Here is a 13,025-nt window from a genome sequence, read left to right on the forward strand (position 1 = left end):
AAGGTATATTTAACTCAACTAGAAGACAAAAGAGATCAGGTCCACCACAGATTAAATTAGCTAAGCCTGCTCACGCCAGGAGCTCCCGTCATCAACCACACCTCCCACAGACTTATTCCTCCTAGCTGCACAATTTAGTGATCCAAGGAGAAGAAACAGACCTGCTCCATCAAAACTCTGAAAAGGAAAATATAAAGCAAAGAGGTGGCAGAGTGGGTCCCAAAGGTTCCCAAAGCCTTGGACAGGACACAGTCTTGCAAGGGTTTGTATCACCTGTCAAGACCCTGGTGCAATGGCATGGTATGAGGTATGGTAAGCTGCATGGTGCCACACCTCCTTCAGCCCAAAGAAAGAGAGAAGAGGATAGGGGACAACGCAGGACTCCTTCAAACCACTCCAGAGCCTGGCTCCAGTGTGTCCTCTGCACCCCAGCACAATATGGAAAAACAGTAAGGATATTTCCCTTGCAAATTTCAGAACCTTTGCTTTTGATCCGCCTCCTAAGAAAACTATCATTTTTCCTGCCTAATTTCCACAGATAACATTTCATCCCCCATCTCCTTCACTGTAGTCTCAGGCAACTCAAAGACATAGCCAAAGATGTGGTTATTTTTACATTTTCCTCCCAGGAGATGGCATCTCCACGAGGCATGGCTGCCATGCCACATCAGATCACAGCACATCACCAGCTCAGCCCCTTGACAGCAGGATGAAGTCAAAGGGAGACCCTGATGATGGATATTTCTGTGTCTCACTGGCATGAAAACTCCCCAGCTTTTCAGTCAAGGGTACCCCAAAAAGCAAAACAGCTGCACGTAGGGGAGTGCCTTCCCATTTCCCATTTCTTCTCTTTGTAGCCCCCATCCAAGCACCAAAACCATCTGCTGGTCACTCCAGTTTGGGATTTTTCTGAGGCTTTTGCATGTGTCCTGGCACCCCACAAAGCACTTGCCTCATCTGAATCCAGGTCTTTGTGGATCCAGAACTCCCAAGATCATTCAAATTTCTCTCCACAAGGAGCAATTTGGTGCAAAGATGGCTTTCAGCCATGGAATGTCTTTAGAATAGAATGTCTTATTAGGACTTTTACACTGGGGAAGGAAAAAAAGCAGCACTTCCACAAATAACCTAAGAGCTTCTGGTCTTTAGATGCAAAGTAGTTCTTCACTGTGAGGGTGGTGAGGCACTGGAATAGACTGCCTAGAGAGGCTGTGGATGTCACATCCCTGGAAGTGCTCAAGATCAGAGTGAATGGGGCTTTGAGCACCCTGATCTAGTGAAATGTGTCCCTGCCCATGGTAGGGTGGTCGGAATAGATGATTTTTAAGGTCCCTTCCAACCCAAAGCTTTCTATGATTAGAGTGGGACAATGGGAGACTGGTTCATACACCTATTGGAGAGGGTCAAGCAGTGCAGCAAGACAGTCTCCTGCACGCTGCGGTGCAACTATGTCCTTGCATGAGCACAACACTGCAATCTCACTATCAACGTCTCATAACCCACCTCCAACAGAACCCACGCTCGCAGCTCGGAGCCACAGAGGCAGCCAGGAGGGCTGGGATGGGGAAACCGGGCTCCTTTCCAACATAGGTCACACAGTTCACCCAGTGTTTTCTTTCCCTCCTTCCCTTGAGATCACTCTCCCCACTGTTGTGTCATGACAAAGAAGCCACCCATTCAGGGAAGAAGATAGTATGCGGTGCACTGCTTGTGTATAGATTTTCTGCACCCTAAAAGAAATTCCTCTTCCCTTCCCCCAACTACACCTCCCAAAGCAGAGCACAAATCCAGCTGCTCTGCAATCTTATCTTGACACAGAAACAGTCTGGGACAGAGATATAAGGGTTCCCCGAAGGCACAGTTTATTAAAGGCATCTCTCTTTAGCCAGCTCTCTTCAAAAGCACCACGCCGATGCGCTGCTCCCAGACCGGTTTTCACCACAGCAGCAACAAGCACCACCCAAGCAGGGTCCTCCAGCCTCACAATGCAACACGTCCCCCTAGAATGTGGTGAGGTTTTCCCAAGCTGAAAAACGACCCAAGACCAAGGCTAAGGTACTTTGGGCAACCCACAGCTCAGAGTTACTAGGTACTTCTGAATGCTCCCTGGTCTTGCCCCAGGGACATTGCAGGGATTGGGACCAGCACATGAATGAATTCAATAGGATGTTCCCTATGTATCCTGCAGCTCTGCCTCTGCGTCAGGCACGCTACCCTGGAGGTTTGTACACCAGCAGTCAAATATACCTAATCCCAGATTTCAAGCACCAGAGCTACAAAACCACCACACAAAAGAGGCAGCAGTTCTCATGCATCCTGGGGAACCTCCCCGCAACCAACGCCTCTCTGTTTATCCAACACGCGATCTTTCCACGTTCAGCTATTTTCATCCCACCCTGCTATTAATGGATGCAAAAGGCAATTGAGTAAGGCGTAGGACAAAAATCTCATTTAGGGATCAAGACAAGCTTAATTGGTTTATAGCCAGACCTGCGCAAAGATGGGTTACTCCACAAATACAGTTGCTAATCTGCCCATTATACTCCCTAAGCTCCCACCAACAAAGAAGAAGAAAATTAAGAAAAGATGCACAAAGAAAAGCAGCATTTTGACCATGTTACTCCCAGCGAGTAACACACCAGAAGTAATGAATTCTGCAAGAACGAGAGCTTTGCTTTAATTTGAAGGAAAAAGATAATTAAGTGGTAAACAAAATAACAACAACATGATGTAATGTAGATCAAATCAGCATTTTCCACAGGCAATCCCCGTCCATTTTGGGTTCCCAAAGAGTGTTTCCAGCAGCTATTGTTTCTGCAGGCAGGCAGAAGCAGGGGAAAAGCTTATGCAGCTGAGGAGACATCATGTCACAAGTGACGGGGTAGAACGGATGGAGAACCTCGTGATTAAGAAGCACAAGGCTGGAACCCTGGAGAGCTGAATTCACTTCCTAACTGAGTGGTAAAAAAATTAAAAATAAATAAATTACAAATCATGAGTTTCCTGTGCGATCACATCCAGATGATTTATTCCAAAACCTGGGGCTGAAAAGCAAGGGAGGGGACGGAAGTAGAAGGAAGGGGAAGACTCAGTTCTGTGGGCTTTTAATAGGCTTGAGGTTAGACCAGCATTGGCAAGCAGTTAACATCCATCTGCGTTGGGTGTTGCATGACCTGGAGCTGCTGCTGGGAAAGCAGTGAGCATCCCATGAGCTCAGGTAAGAGACCACTCTGCTTCTCTGCCCAGCTGTGTGGCATGGGCTCACCAACAGTACATCCCCAACAGCAGCATCCCACGAGCTTCTGTAACACAGAACTCTGAGCAGAAACAAAATCACACACAATAAGGAAAAGACTGTGATAATTTCCCTTCTTGCAGCTACACAAGAATTTAGAAACTAATATAAAGCTGTCTTCCAAGAGCAGAATATTATAAATTAGACAGCAACAGAATTACAGCATTGCAGAGCCAGCTACAGGTAGAGAGGTGATGAAAGGGTTGTTTGGTTACAACCTTCTCCCCTTGTGCAATGGCAGCCCAGGACTCCAAGTTCCAGTGTAGGAGGTCTGTTTATCTTTCCAGCTCTGAGCCAGTTCTGCTCAGTTTGAAGTGTTGCACCCAAGGGAGCACAAAGCTGCAGATCCCCTGGCAATACAGAGCCAAAAGCAGGGCCAGTACTGGAAAGGATGGCAGTTGTGTGTTATGGCAACATCCCTCAAGCTCCAGAGCATCTTTTCAAGAGCCTTTTGCAGCAGGTGGGTTTTCTGTAGGGCAGAGAACTAGAGAGGTGTTTTTCCAAGACCTTCCTCAACCATGACGGGTACCTGCAAAGCCAAGGTTTGACGCAAGCAAAGGGCAGCCCAATCCCTAGCCTTGGACAAGGGCTGGTGCTGTCCCAGAAAGCTGACATGAGAACTCCAGAGTGAACAGATTCAAACCTTTATTTTCAGCAGAGAGAAAAGCTGCAATTAGCAGCACTAAGTACAGCCCAGAGGCTGGATATGGACATCCCCATGATGTTCACTGACAAGGCAACTGTTGGGTGTGTTTTGTTTGGACTTTTTCTTCCCTAGAAAAACAAGCACCCATTTTTCATGGGTCTTTCTCCTCCTTCCCCATGCTGTCCAAAGAGTTGATTTCCCACAGCAATAACACACATCTCAGGACACACTCTAATAGCCCTCTGCAGTAGTTGGAACTCAGCCCATGGCATCCCCAGGGATGGGTACTTCCTTAATTTCTCCAACACCCCATGAAATACCAGGGATACCAGACCCCAAAGATACAGTCTCTCTCTGACTCCCACCAGAAATAAGAATGCAGTCCAAAACACAAGGCAAGGAGAAGAAAATGTGAACATGAGGCTAGAGCTGTGAGATGCATTATCACCACAGTCTCACACACCTCAGCTTGTTCAGCTTCATCCCTGGTGCAAAGCGAGTAGAACTTCCTCTGATGCAATGAGTGATCCTTTGGAAATCCATCTATTGAGCATTCTGAGGTTAAAGTCCCTTTTTACTCTCTTTTTCTCATGATGATAGCTGCCACACTATACAATGATTTAACAAGCCAGGGAGATACTGAATTTTGCAGATCTAAGAAGTCCTGGCACGCTAAGAGAATGGCATAATTTTGTGACTACATAAACCAAATCACAGCCCATCACACATCACTGCATTTTGAACACAACTATGACCACCACTGCATCACAAATGCTGTGGGACTCTGAGTGGAAGAGCAGTATTCAAAACAGAAGTGAGAAAACAATGAGCATAGAGACTTAATTCCAGCTCCATACCCAAAACCAAACTGACTGTATGGATTACGATATTTAGCACGCTCCAAAAATTTTCCTCGACATCTTTTTGCTCCATGTGATGGGTAGAGATTTCTTGTGACTTCAGAGCCACCAGCTACTTCACATATAACCTGCCAGGCAGCACTCTCCACTGAGAATAAAAGGAGCTGCAGTTTATAAATGGATCCAAGTTGTCCACAAAAAACCACTATGCAGGACACCTCTGAAAGACCAGGTCAAGGAGGCAGCAGGTGGGCTAAGGTGTCAAAAACAATCTCCTGTACCCAGAAAGCTTTGGTAAGCAAATGACTTACATAAAATATCTGTACAGATACCCATCTGAAGCACTGGTTCTTGTAAACAAGGTTGCTCTGGAGGCACGGAGGATTAGCACAATTCAAACAGTCCTTGGCGTGACTTACTGGAGCACCCAGGAAGAGATTTGCAAGTTCAGCTTTTCTCCTGCCTGACACTCACCCAACACCACCCAGGCTCCCAACAACCTTAACCCTGCCAGTTCCTGCACTGAGAAACAGGGATGAGGATGGAAGAAATCCCATGCTTGACCACAGGACTTGATAGAAGAAGAAAACCCAAGGTGGAATCACCATGAGATTGCTCCTCCCTCTCACAGCTGAAGGAGCTCCAACATCAGGCTGTCCATAAGCAAGCTGGGCAAGTGTCCCTCAACAAAGGCATTGCAACCAAAAGTTATACATCAGATATGCACGGAGAGCAGTGCCAAGTAAAACAGGGCAGCTGGAAATCACCATGTATCTTAAAGGCAGAACCTGGTATTAAGGCAGAGAGTAGCCTCTCTTCCCCACACTGGGCACACAGCTGCAGCCAAGACACTCTACTGCCTTGGGGGCAGAGGAAACAAAACCTCAGCAAAGAAACATCTTTTGAATTCGAATTCTGTGAAAGCTGAGCATAGCAAGGGTATCCACCTTCCCAGTCACATTGCCCCTGGCCCCAGCTCTAGCTCAGGCAAGAAGGTGCTGCAGTTTCCAATAGCAGCAGTCTGAAGGAATAGGCACACAAAAGGAACCTGGCAGCCATGAGAGAGAAAGCTTTACACAGATTTACAGTCATTTACATCCGCACAAGCAACCTTGCAGGAAACAGCTGCACCAGACCTCAGCTGCTGCAGACTCTCCAGGATGGACACAGGAGTTCACAGCTCCACTAAGCACCATTTATTTAGAAGATGGTGAGGTCAAGCAAGGAACAGGCACCCAGGGAAAAAACAAACAAATAAACAAATCTCATGTCTAGGTGAAAGTCAGGTGGATGTGTAGCTCCTGAGAGCCCCCTCAGAAAGTTCTGTACAAAAGACACACTCAGGAGTAGCAAAAGGTTAGACCCAACACGGCCTAAGCTAAAGGCAACACATCTGAGCCAGAAAATTTTCCAGGTGTACTGCCTCCATGCCTGTGCCATAGCAAGAAATTCATCTCACTTTTTGGGGGGTATAAGAAGTGGTGTCCAGACTGTTCCTCCATCTTTCTGCTTCTCTGCTAGAGCTGGGAACAAGACCTGCAAGTTGCCCATAACAGTTATCAAGCTGCTAGGACATCATCTGAGAAAAATAAAGCACTGTAGGTCCTTCCACCACCCTGATCTGCTATGCTTTCTTACACCCTAGACCTAAGCAACTACAGGTCCCACCCCAGAAGGATGCTCCTCTGCCTCCCCCATTCACATGCTCCCATTTTCTTTGGATTTTAGGACATGTAACATCCTCTCCTCCAAGCTCAAGCAGTGCAAAGCAGGCTCCTGGGTGCAGGCCTGGGTTTTGTTTCCGCCCAAAACCAGTGCACGCACTTTCCTGCTTTTTGATAGTCTACCCCGAAACACTCTACCTTTAAATCCCTGAGAATGCCCCACTTACTTGAAGGATCTCCAAGGGGAAGGCAAGCTGATCCCTACTTCTGCAAAGCACTGAAGGAACCAACGCCCTGCAGAGCCTTCCCCAAAAGCTGCCAAGTTCTGTAGCTAAGTTTTGCATATTGGTGCAGAGCCCAGCTGCTGGTATTTCATACAAACTCCCTCCAAGTCAGCCTCTGAATGGCACAATTTTCAATTGCCTTCCTCCTGCCACGGTGCCCCGGGGCAGGATCTGCCAGCAGCCCAGCCCATCATTGTGGAGAGATGGGCCTGAAAGCTTCACGTGAAAGAGGAGCAGCAAGGAGGAACGAACACCTGGAGATCACGCGGACGTTCTGCTCTGCTCTCCTAAGTATTGGCACAGGTCAGGTGAATCAGTTGGGTCCTTCTCTCTTTACCAACACTTGGCTGCTGCCGAGTTGCTTTGAGCTTTGGTACAGCTACTTTCCACCCAGGGCCCTCCGTGCAAAACTGGCAACAGCCTAAATCCAGACGTTGGGAACAGAGTCACTGCATTTAGCTTCTGAAAACTGTCCATTCCAGAGGAGGGGGTAAAATCAGCAACAGCATCTCTGCCACTGAAGCCAGAGCTGGATACTTCTGAGGCTCCTCCACCACACCCTCCACACTATTTCATTCACCCTCTTGTTAAAACACCCTCACGTTGCTGGAGCAGCCTGGAGAGGAGCAGGCCAGACTTCCAGGCAGTGAAGCTGCATGCACAGGGAAGGCATGATTCAGGTAAGCAGCACGTAGCTGAAGGCACATCGCTATGCAGTGCTCACCCCGAGGAATGCAGAAGGCAAAACATGAAGCCACTTGTCTGGCAAGATGAATAACCCTTCAATCATCTGCCAGGCCCTGCAAGCACCAGAGAGCTCGGCACTAGGTGTTGAGAAAGACGATGATGCCTCCAACCAGCAATGTACCACCTCTCACTAACTTTAGCACTGTGGACACACTGCTGTGTTTCTTCAGTGCTGAGTCCAAAAGAGTTCAATGAGAAAGCTCAAAAAGTGAAGCAACTGACACGTCCTCCAGGAGGAGACAAGGTGTGAAGGGCAACTCTGCTCCAGGGGTTTGAGGCATTAGCACCAGTCAGCAGTGCCATGATGACAGGCTGGTGTGTGCTGTGGTGAGTGAGAACACGCCTGTCCACCAACACTGCCCCTCCAGCAGGCACAGCTACATTTTGAATACAAAGACTCTCGAGGCAGTTCAGTCCGTGGTGAGCAATATATTGAGTACTTTATTGAGTCTCTGTCATACTGACTCATCAATGACTGTCGCTAGGCTGGGTCACCCCATTTGGTTGATTCAGGAAAAGGCCAGAAGTGACCTCCTCACCCAGGTGCTCCAAGCAGCACTTATCACTTCCATTTAGCAAATTCACAATAAACTCCCCCAAAAGGTGGGGCGTGAATGCAAGAAGAAGCATGAACAGGATGAGGTGATCAAGAGATTCATGAGAAGCACACAGAGGTTGCTCCAGACCTGGACAAGGTGTGGGACAGGATGCCCTTGGGCATGACTCCACCCAACTTCACCACAGGAGAAACACAGGCCAGATGTTCAGACAACTTCACACGTTAATTTGCTATAATTCAGGTGGTTGGTGCTCAGGCCACAGCAATCATGAAACAAAGCACTGTCAGCTCAGATCATGAAACCCTCCAGTCAACTAACCACGTCTTCATGGCGTGCCAGGTCACTTCTCTCATCTCCACCTCTTTTGCCTTTCTTCTCAGTGGCCACAAAGATTTGAAAGCTTTATGACTCACTGAGATTTTCTACGCTACATCAGAACTTCTGGTTGTTTTGGTGTATTCCAAAACATTGCAACACACCACCAGAACAGGAGATACCAATGATCTTCTGAGAGGGCAAGGAGGGCCTCCCAGGCCAGCTCAGATTGAGGAAGCGGTGGATGGAAAGAAGAACGAAAGGCAAACAGCAAATCACAGCCAGCACCTTGCAAGAGGAGCACCCTCTATTTCTTGCATTAAATAGAAAGCTGGAAATATGTCATTAAGGGTGAGAGAACTAATTTAATATGCAGAAAGCTTCTGCTGGCATATTTAAGTACTTTCTAAACTTTTCTCTCATTCCCTCGCATGGTAAACACACGGAGTAAGTAAATCTATATGCCTTAGTATCCAGATTCACCAACACAAAAGTCAGGATCAGACACGGTGTATCTCTTCCCCAGTTTACAGCTCTTGGTCCAGATCACCTCTTTTTTCAGCACAGCACTGATGTCTCTTGTGGTGCAGGAGTGAAAAGTAGACATACAATTACAGTAAAAGGGGGAGAGGAGGGAGGGCACCAATATGGACACAATTTGAATTTTACAGCATTTGGCTGTCATGGCTTGCAAATAAACAGCTGTCACAGCAGGCCCATGCAAGCTTAACAGCACAGTGGTAAAACACAAGATTTTTCTTCTTCTTTTAAAAGAGTTTTATTTATATAAAAAGTATATTAAAAAATAAAATAAAATCACAGGCTGAAGAACCATGGTTAGGTCATACTCAATTCCAGCAGAACAAGTGCATCCTGCTTCACGTGGCCTCACCAGTCACTCCACAGCAGTGGCAGCTTTCTGAAGCCAAGTTGAGATATTTAATTACCAGCATCAAGTCAGAAACCAAAGCGTCCAACAAAATCCTCATTTGTGAGTGAAGCCTGCAGAAATGTCGCTGAGCAGGCTTTGGCAATCTCCACAGTTGACAGCTGGATACCCTGGCTTATCAAATGCTAGAGGAGGTGGAAAAAAAAAAGAGGAAAAAAAAGCTCTGAATACTTGCAGTGCTGAGCAAGCCTTCAAGGCAGCCTCACCAGCCTCTTGAAAAAGCTCACATAAATAGGCAAGCTTTACTTATTAATACTTCAGAGATAAAAGTGGCTGTGTAGGAGTGGCTCAGTGAGTATCTGCACAGCAGGAGGATGGGCAGAAGACCACCCGCTCTGGGTGTGGGTGAGGCATCTATAAGCATTCCTAGCCGGTTTTTAACCAGTTCAGGTTACAAATGCAACGGTACATTCACTACCTGTCCATGTGGAGGTAAACATTATCACCCAAAGACCTTCAGGCAGTGACCACCACATAAGCTGTCAATTGGGAGTGTGGAGCAAGAGAAGCCACTTTCCTGGCTGGCTGGTAAACAGTATTTGCACAGAGGCTGGACAGACGCTCCACAGCTCCATGCTTCCCCTTATGCTGGGTCCCTCAGCTGTGGCAATGACAGCTCGAGAAAAGAGGAGGAAGAAACCGAAACACAGCACAGAAGACAGGGAGGTAAACATGACCCAGTTAGACCGGCTGTCACCAACTCCAGCCTATCCTCGGCAGGAGAGCTCGTCTGGAACTAGAGGAGCCGGCCACCGTGGACATTCTTTTCCTGCTCCCTCCTGCAAACAAAGGGTCAGATAAGGAGCCAGCTCAGGTCAAGACCGGTTTGACTCTGTCTCAAGCCCAGGGGAGTGGATTCAGGGCTGATTTTACACCTCACCCATCCTGTTTGCCTCCCCAAGGCAGAGGACACAGAGCTGTGTGCACACCTGGCTGGCTGGACACAAAAACCCCGGGACAGTGACAGGGGTACCACTAGCAGATCCACAAGCCAGCCGAGACCTGGCCGGAGCCAGGAAGTGTCAGTGCTTCCTGCTGTCCCAGCGTCACAGGACGTCAGGCAGCTGGAGATCGTGGACTTTGGCTTTTGCTTCCTGATCCTGACCAAGCAGGGGCAGGTCCCAAGTTATGGCCACTGGGAGAGCATCATGAGTCACTCATTAATCGAGGAACAGCATGGTGAATGCCTGACCCACTTGGCTTTGGGGACGACACATACTGAATGAACACCAACACCCAACAGAAAAAAGTCTGGACACTGCAGGACCCATTTACTCCTGGTAAGACCAAAAGCATTGGTCTAGCAGTGAACACCAATGGCTCTGGCACAGAAAATTTTCAGCAAGGGAGAATAACGAGGTTGTATCGTGGTTCACCACTGTGGCCTTAATACACACACCACTCGATCTTGTATGCAGTATCAGAATCAACCTCTAGAGAGGGGAAAAAAAAGAAAAAGCGTTGTTCTGCCATCCCTCCCACTGCAGCTGGGAGAAGCTGGCTCGTTGTACAATGCTGAGTGCCTGCTGTGCTTGGGCCTGGCCAAAACCACCAGGGCAGCCCATGCCCATGGGCTCCCCTCACCCTGGCAAAGGGGGCTTGGCCTGTGGCTTCCCATGCACCTCCCATTCCTGCAGGCTCACCCCCAGTTTGGCAGCAGAAGGCCTTGTCAGTTTAAGCAGCTTTCGGCAGGAGGAGAATTATCATCCATTTTTGCTTTAAAGATGCAGAAAGACTGTTTCACACCAGCACCAACGCATGAGGCAGCACAGCTGTTCACAAGCAGTGTGGATCCCAAGAATGAAACACCACCGTTAATACTGATGACTTTGTGCCAAGAAAACCAAGATCAGGCAGGATTCAATCACAGCCATTGCACACTAGTAGCAGTGGGTGTCAAACCTCGAGACTTACATGCAGCAAGGGCACTGTCCTTCCTCCATGCAGACCCTATGATCTGAATCTCCCTACACTTCCAGCCTGGTGCAGCCAGTGACAGACCCAAACCCCCTGTCTGGCAGCTCTCCAGCTGGTGCCCAAGCCACAAATCCCCTTGTCTTCCACCACCAACACAGCCATAGCTGGACACTGAGACACACCAAAACCCTACTCCCGTCCCAGCTCCCACATCAGAGCGTCAGACTGGAGCAGAGCAGCAAGGTATTTTACACCAGCACTGGTGGCACGGCACATACAGACGATCAGGCTGCCCCAAATTGCAGTGTCCAGGGGGAAGGCATGGGAGGAGCACAGAGACCATCCCCAAACTGGCTTTTCTCAGAGGAGGAACCCTATCCCTGAGGCTCTCTGGGCATCCAGGGTGTCTTCCCCCGATGCCTCTGGGGCCGAATCCCGGTGTGGGAGCTGATGCAGGGGTGGGAGCCGCCGTGCCAGCAGGAGCCGGGGCCAGAGCAACCACGGGAGGCGTTGCCATGGAGAAGGCAGCATCCCGCATCCCACGCCCGCGGCTGGGCGCCCCCAGCCCAGCGTGTCCACAGGCGGGGGCACCACTCGGGCACGGCGGCGGGGCCTCGCGTTCCTCCTTCCCACCCCGCCCAGCCAGGCCGTGAGGGGACACTCTAGGGGCCGCAGACGAGGGGGCGGGGGGGTTGGGGAGGTGGGCATTGCTGGTCCCCGCCGCGCCCCGCCTGATGGGACAACCCTCCGCGGCGCCCCGGAGCAAGGTAGGGCGTGGGCTCGGCTCCCGCTCTCCCCACCTTCCCCCACGGCAAGGAAACGGCAGCCCGAGCAGGCGAGAAGCCCCGGCCCCGCTGCCGGTGAACCCACTCTCCCACCACCACTCCCCCGGCCCGGCCCGGCCCGGCCCGGTACGGCACGGCCAGCGCCCCCGGGGCACAGCAGAAAGGCAACACCCCCCTGCCCCTCGACAAAAATCCCAGCCAAGCCGAGCAGAGGCTTGGCGCGGTGCACTCACCGGGAGCGGCGGGCGCGGTGCACTCTCCTCCGGCACGGCGCGGCCCCGCCGTACCTGCCGGCGCTGCGCTGCGCGGCGCGGAGCCCGCCCGGCCCCTGCCCACAATGGGCCGCGGCCGCCCCGCCCCGCCCGCGCCGGGCCCGCCCCGCGCAGTGACGTCACGCCTGCCGCCGGGAGCTGTAGTGGAGCGCAAGCAGCGCCAGGGAGGCGGCGGTCCCGGTAGCCGCGTCGAGGGGGGCGGTACCGGGCGGAGGCCTTGAGCAAGGCAGGAGGCACGCTGAGGGGCTCTCGCCGGTGATTGCGCGCTCCAGAGGAGTTGTAGCAGTGTCCTGGAGAGCCCAGCTGCCACTCAGAGCAGCAGTGAGTCGTAAAGTCATGGTTTAGGTTGGAAGGGACATATAAAGGTCATCTTTTCCCCTGCAGTAAGCGGGGACATCTTCAAATGGATCAGGTTGCTAAGAGTTCCATCCACCCCGGCCCTGAACGTTTCCAGAGATGGGGCATCTACCACTTCTCTCGGCAACCTGGGACAGTGTTCCACCACCCCGGTATAACAAAATGTATTCTTTGTAACTAATCTCAATCTCCCCTCTTTTAGTTTCCAAGCATCACCCTGTCACAACAGCTCCTGCTAAAGAGTCTGTCCGCATCTTTCTGAATGGCCCCTTTAACTACTGAAAGGCACAATAAGGTCTCCCTGGAGCCTTCTCGGGGATGAACAGCCCCAACTATCTCAGCCTGATCTCACAGCAGTGGGGTTCCAGCCTTTG

General features: G+C 50.3%; 1 protein-coding gene across 4 annotated transcripts in view; it reads right to left on the bottom strand.

Annotated features, from left to right (window-relative positions):
• DAAM1 (dishevelled associated activator of morphogenesis 1) overlaps positions 1 to 12,348 on the bottom strand; it is a 96,768-nt gene extending 84,420 nt beyond the window's left edge. For 3 of the 4 annotated variants that reach the window (XM_068148970.1, XM_068148973.1, XM_068148969.1), the window contains exon 1: positions 12,256 to 12,340. The gene's annotated coding sequence lies outside the window, so the exon portion shown is untranslated. Of the gene's footprint in view, positions 1 to 12,255 lie in introns of all 4 variants that reach the window. The other variant, XM_068148974.1, reaches the window with a different exon arrangement.
• Between the last annotated feature and the right edge of the window lie 677 nt (positions 12,349 to 13,025).

This window comes from Melanerpes formicivorus, unplaced genomic scaffold (genome assembly GCF_026170545.1).
Source record: "Melanerpes formicivorus ecotype bairdi unplaced genomic scaffold, bMelFor1.0.p_v2 SCAF_17, whole genome shotgun sequence".
NCBI lineage: Eukaryota > Metazoa > Chordata > Aves > Piciformes > Picidae > Melanerpes > Melanerpes formicivorus.